A 7,003-nucleotide genomic window follows, 5' to 3' on the forward strand; every position below is an offset into this window, starting at 1 on the left:
CTGCAAAGACAGCTGGAAAAAGGTCTCTTTCCTTGCTGCTCTTAAGAGTTTTGTAAGTAATGGGGTTGTTTACATAAGGATTCCAGAAAAATTTAAACTATTCTGTAGCTTAAGTTCTCTCATGGTGTACTGTTTTCTTGTCTCAGATGCACAAATTGCCCATTTTGGTAGCTTCAGCTGGCTGACCAAAAGGATTAATGGCACTTTCCACAAAGCTATGCAGTTGCAAAGAGGCTTGGGGGTGTATCTTGTTTAATGAAACAAAGAGGGTTTTTTAGTAAATATTTTACCTATATGCATGTATTTAGCAGTCAATAGCTGGAAACTGATGTGGATTACATAGCATTTTAGAAAAGAGGATATTTGCTGGAAATGCCAAATCAAACCAAACAAGAGTCAGTTAACTAGCTGCAGTTTTGTGGCAATTTGAATAAAGCTGTGGAAGACCTGAGAAAGAATATCAAAGCTTCTAACATCTATGAACTATTAGTGTTCTGGGTGTTAGAGAAGGGGTTTTTTTTATTACTCCTGAAAAAATTAATTATTGTGGCATTAATACTGATTTAAAGCAGGACAAGCAGGTCCCTTTGTGGCACTAGCCTTTAACCTGTGGCAGTTGCCATTGACCGCAAAAGATGCTGTGTCTAAAGAGTCTGTGAAACATAAGTAAATAATAGCAAATACTGCCTTGCTGGCATTGCTGGCAGCTGTGGAGAGCTACTTCCTCAGGTGCATTTGGCAGGTACCTAATGGAGAACACTGACCTGGAGCTTGCATCCAAGCTGTGGATGGGCATATCTGCTGTGGATTCATCTCCTTATTCTTTAGCTACGCTGGAAACTTTGGGGTTATAGACAAGCTGAATGGTGCACTGAGGGGGAAGACTTTTTTTTTTTTCCAGGCTTATAAGCTGAAGTATTGTTGTGGATCTTGTGTTTGAGTAGTAGTATGTAGGTATATTGACTGTGGTAGGGTTTTGTTAGGGATTAGCAAGATTATTAACATCATGGAAGAGGCATTCAGGGAACCATTAGTGGGAAGTGTTGTACTGTGATAAATTTGTATGAAGATGCTACTCTACAGCATAAAATCTGAACTTCCCACAGCTGTTTTCTGACAATAGGCTCAAAATTGACATAAATGATTGCAAGCGTCATCTTTGGCATTAGGCCATCTCTGTTATCTAGTGGAGCCACCAGTGAAGAATTATTCACGAAGGTGCCCAGGAACGCAATACTGGGGGATAAACATGCATTATAAGCAGTTCCTGTGGGGAAACAGCTCTCCTAGATATGGATAGCTGTTCACTGGAATAGCGTTAGACCTCAGTCAATTTCGTTTGCTTAGTGAAACTCCTTGAAGACTTTTGACTGAAGGGAAACAATAAGCATCTGTGTGTTGTGTCCAGGAATGGTTTGTCAGCTGGATTCCCTTGTTGCCTACCATAACTGAGCTATTCTGTAGTGTGCTGTATGAAGATGACCCAGGGCTTTGCAAATAGTGAGAACTGGGGAACGGCAAGACTGATAACAGTGGTGAGAACACATGCTTGGAGGCACATACACTTATAAAACTTAAAAGTTGTGGAGGAACTCAAGATGATGAGCTCTAATTTAGAGATGTTAAATATAGGCTAATGAGGTAGGACTCTTGGGGAGGGAAGACTCCTCCATAAGGCATCTTGGGACAGTGGTCGTTGGGCTAAACTTTGTCTTCATGAAAGACTGATAGTCCCCAGAGAAACTTTCCTATGGTATTTTTATAGCTGGGAGTTTGGAGAACAGAAGTGGATGCAGCCTCGAACTACCTTTCTAGTGTGGTTTGGGAAGGCTATCCTAGGTCTAAGGAATAACATGAAAATGGTGACTGAAGTGGTAGATGCTTGAAGCCATGCTCAGGAGATAAAGCAAAATGATCAAGGGGTCTTTGGGCAAGAAGTCTGGGCTTTTTGGGAGGAGGGGGTTATTTGCTTTTATTTTTATCTTAAATTTGTATAATGAATAGAAGACAGTGGCATCCCTCAGTATTAGGACAACTTTGGGGTAAATGGCCTATGCACATCTAACTAGTAGTGAACTTGTTAACTTTTCCTTTAGAGACATTGAGAGTTACTTGTGGCTCTGGCTGTACAGGAGGCGTGTTTGTCTCTGATCTCCAGGGATGCTCTCTTGAGACCAGTCAGTTGTGACTGCCAGAGTCTGGATACAGTCTTCTTCAACAAGATACCATGGGTACCCATGTGTTAGGGGAGCCTGGTTACCCCAGTGTAGTTTCTGTTGCGGAATTATTCCTGATGCCATGGTGATGGGAGCATTACAAATGTATAATTGTGTGGCCTGAGCTTTGGTATCTGCCCAGGACTTTAAGAAAAAGTAAAGGTGGCATAGCCACCTCTCTCTTGGCTCTCTTCTTCACTAGCTTGGCATCTGATTGCTTCTATCTTAACTTGTGTTTGTAGTATGCAACAGAGGATGGACTTGTGCACACAAGTGATCCGGCCAGGACAGTGTCCAAAGAATGGATTTGCCTTTAAAGGCCCCAGCAGTTAGACTTCCTTAGAGAAGGTAAGGATAACAAATCCCAAGAGATGGGCTTGGGGAGTCATAGTGTTTGCTTCAGACAACCACTGTACTTGACACAATTTTTCATTTGGTGCCCTGGGAGCATGGCTGCTCTATGCTATGTCCAGAATGTCATACTGCAGTATGCAAGACCTTGGCTACTGAAACCATCATTTAAAGGATTTTGACTATTCCAGTCTGCTTATGGGCTGCTGCTTTGTGTACTTTCTAGGGCTCCAAATGCATGCTACTTCCAGCTTTAATACCAATATTGATAGCCTCCAGAAAGCTCCTCAGAGTCAGTTGTGTGAGGAGCAGAGTTCAGAGATGCCGTTACTCTCCTTAGCAGTGACTAGGGTATAGCACTGTTTAGGCAGAATGAGCTGCTTTCTTAGGTAACTGCAGAATCTGATTTCCAAATCTTGCACTGATGTAAAATTGCATCAATAAAGTAGACTCTGTGTGTGTATAAATGGCAGCTACTCTCTTGCTTTTGTGAGCTTTCTGATCAGGCCACTTTAGCCTTTCAAGCTGGGTTTACTTGATCTTCTGTATAGGAACAATCAAAGGGTGAAGTCATCCAGAAAGCATTTGTGCAGAAAAATGCAAGTTGAGCTGAAAAGCAGTGTATTAATGGCTGCACCATGTGCTGTATCATGTGCAGTAGTCTTAGAGGAAGATGTAGAAATAGATTTACAAAAACACTTGTGTAATTGCTGGTCTTTAAAAAAATACATAGTCAAAGTAGTAATAAGACTTCTTTGCTGCCCTTTTCTTTCCTCTATTCCTTTCTTCACCTTCCTTTCTGAAAAAAAATAATGGCAGCAAATGCCCTCTTCTATTCTTACTTTTCTCTGACACAAAGGCAACTTAGCCCAAGCTGTAATCCACGCCTGGGCAAAATCTTCACCTGTAGCATCACCTTAGACTCTTGCTAAGTGAAGTACAGCATGTGTAAAAACAAAAGTGACCATCTCTGCTAGTTGGTCAACAAGCTGACTTTCAGCTGGGTTGATAAAACTAAACCCACTCCCTGTAAGTAACAGTCTGAGGCCATAGTTAGGTGCTTAGTAGTATCCTGGCTTAAACCATGCTACGTCGCTTCCCATGCACCCATAGCTGCTTGTCTATGGTGAGCATTGCCATGCAGTGACCTAAGTCAGGGAATATGATACAATTGGGAGAACCCATGGAGTTTCTTTCAGTCTGTTTTTACCCAATCCAGTTTACAGTTTATGCTGACACAGGTACTCTCACAGCTAGAGGTGGAAAGGTAGAAGTGAGCAAAGCAGGCACTTGGGGATGATAATGGCATTGCCATGTTGGAGTTGATGGTGAAACTTCACCTTGAAAGCTAAAAGATCATGTAATATTGAATAAACTCTGTCATACAGAGTTTTCTGTTAAAGTGTTTCACTTTAACAGAAGATGTGCTTGAAACCTGTGTAAAGTGAACGCTAAAGCTTTTGATCCTTCAGTAAAGACTTGATGTTTTGGAAATCAAGAGATTAAGATTTGCTTTTATTGTGGTGTTCAGTGACTTGCAAAACTCCCTCATGCCGATTCCTCCTCTTTTTCTGATGTTTTGAACAAACACTGTGAGCCTAGATGGAGACTTTGATTGCTTCCAGTTTTACCTCTGTTCAAGCCCATTGTGCTCAAGAAAAACAAGCAGAACTCTGGAAATCGGCAGATGGACCTTTAGCCATTTTAAAATTCAATGCACAATTTTCAGATACATGTGCACAGACTGCTAAACCCTTCACTGAGAGCACAGGTGCTGAAATCACAAGTCCTCAAGGGTTTCTTCTTGATAAAGGAAGTATTAAACTTAATGCAAAAATAGTTTAGTCTGAACCTACAAAGTCTCATCTATTATGTTTTTTGAAATACCAAATTGGTTTTTTTTACTTAACTTTGTACACAGTTTAAAGTTTTTTTTTTTTTTTTTAAAGTGTTTTAAGCTCTCTAATTGCTTTGACATTTTTATAAGGAACTTGTACATATTTAGTCATTTGCACAGACAAACTTTATATACAAGTGTATTTTACATAGTGCAGAAATAATTAGGAATATAAAATGTATTGTCTGCAGGAAAAGTGTTGTAACTTTGTAAAAAGGTGTAGGATGTTAAAGGCTTTGTCTTGGGTTCTTGTCTTGTTCTCTCTATATGTACTCAGGCTTTTAAACTTTAAATGGCATACAGGAGTAGTCATTTTCAAACTTTGATCACACTGCTTAGTCAGAAAAAGAACTGCAGTTAACATCTCTCTGATACTATTTTTATTTTTCCACTTCCTGCCCTACCCACCCTGCTTGGTGTTTAACAATCTCATATTTAGGGGAAGGAATTGTGATCTGCTGTAAAACCCACCACCTTCTCTGCTTTAAGCGAGGGTCAGGCAGGGTAAATAGTCTGAGTCTGGTTTCTCTGAGCTAGAGTGAGCATGCTTTGACTGCAACGCAGTGTGACAACTGTCACTCTTGCCAAAGAAATCAGATGATGTACATGCTCTTACTTAAATAACTGATGCCTTTTAGCAGTCTGTGCTCTCCCTGCCTGTGCTGGGACTGCACTTGAGTTAGGGATTAGAGTACAGGATCTTGCCATGGCAATTATACTCATTATTTGTACTGAAGAAAGGGGGGAGAGGAGAGGAAAAAGCCTGAAACAAAGAAATTTGTGAGGCTAAAAGTTGGAAATGGGATAGGTTCTCTGGCATGTTCAAAATAAATATTACAGAACTGAGGATTACAAGATGATCTGTTCTTGAAATTGGCCGATTGCTGTAAGTTAGAAACTATCTTCCAAGGGAGAAAGTTACTGCCAAACAAGATAAGGTATTTGGCAAAAAGACCTGTCTCTTTATTTAAAAACACACAAATCCACAAAAATGCACTTGGTTATCCTTCTAGAGGTTGATGTGTGAAAGCATTTGTCCTGTGGCCCCTTCCTTGCTGGTCCAGCTTCTGGAAAGCGCAGGTTGGCTGCTGCCATCCCAGAGGTAGTTTCCCTCCAAGAGGCAGGCACTTAGAGCTGTGTATGTGCTTTAGCCCAAGACAAAAAACAAAGATGGCCTAGGAGCTGGGGCCTCCATCTGCTGGAGAGCTGGAGCTCAGTGTCAGGTTCTGCCTCTTGTTCTCCCAGATACACCTTTTACCTGTGGCTAAAGGGCTGCACCTTTGTGCTCCATCAGCTGTGCATTCTCTCAAGAAGAAAACAGGCTTTTGCAATATTGCAGCCTGAGGAGGTCACCAGCCCACCTTGTAACCAATGGTTGTGTGAGGGGAAATCTGTCACCTATGTGGGTATTGGACTCAGGGCTGTGGGGGGACTGCACAGGGACTGCCTAGTTTGTGTCCCCAGCAGCTTTGGAGCCTGTTTCACTTTTTCTTCCTCAATTTCCCACCCCCCTCCCCGCCCCCCCGTTCCCCCAACCTCAGCAGAAAGACTAGTCAAATTGTAGGATCTAATTCATGCTGCTGTTCCTGGGAAGCCCTTGGGAAACCTCGACAGTTAGGACGGAGTTCCTGGTAAAATATTTTGGGTATGGGGTGTTGTGTTCCTCCTATAGAACTATTTAGTTACTGTGGGACCAAATCCACAACAGTGCCTTGGTGTCACTGAAAAATAAGTATAAGGTAAGAGAACAAATAAAAGGGGAGTACAGGAAGTGGCGAAATAGAAAAACTCCTCCGGATGAGGCAAGTGATGACAGAAATGAGGTGCTCTGATTAAATAAAAAGAGAAATAAATCTCCCTTTCATTGTTTTCCCTTATTCCTTTGCTCTTTCCTCTGTGCCACTCTCCTGCAATCACTACAGCCATAGTATTCTAGATTTATGTTTCCTTCTGGCAAACTTCACACTGTTGCAGTCTGAAGTATGTGACAGGGTATTCTTTTCAATCACTGTTCTGTAAACATGAGTATATTGAACGTGACTAATTGATGTCAAATATTTTAAAATGGTATTTCCAACTTTTCTTTGAGAAGGTGGTTCTGCCTTTGATGTTGGAGCACAATTATAAGTCAATAGAAGTCCAGAGAGAAAATTAGCCTGTATAAGGTACTTGGGGAGTGATGGTGGAATAGAGTCTTTGCATATTAACTGCACGGGAATATCCTAACTCTGCAGTTACAGATGGGGAATGAGAGGATGGGAAGCAATAGGGCGGAAAAGTTTTAGAAAAATAAATCACAAACTGAGTGCACCAATAAGGAAATGCTTTTGAAAAACAAAGGCAAACCTCGTGTTTGGTTGCACAAATGGGGTTTTTGTGTGGGATGGCCTACAGATTTTCCAAGTCTTCTATCCAGTGCTGGTAAAACTTTATCAGAAAGTTACACCTCAGAATTGGTACAAAAATTGCAGAAACAGGGGCCTGTTGAAGGCATTGGAATTGCTTAGTTTGGTGAAAAGGAAGCTGAGGAGAGGTATGA

This window comes from Nestor notabilis, unplaced genomic scaffold (assembly GCF_000696875.1).
Source record: "Nestor notabilis isolate BGI_N333 unplaced genomic scaffold, ASM69687v1 scaffold17616, whole genome shotgun sequence".
NCBI lineage: Eukaryota > Metazoa > Chordata > Aves > Psittaciformes > Psittacidae > Nestor > Nestor notabilis.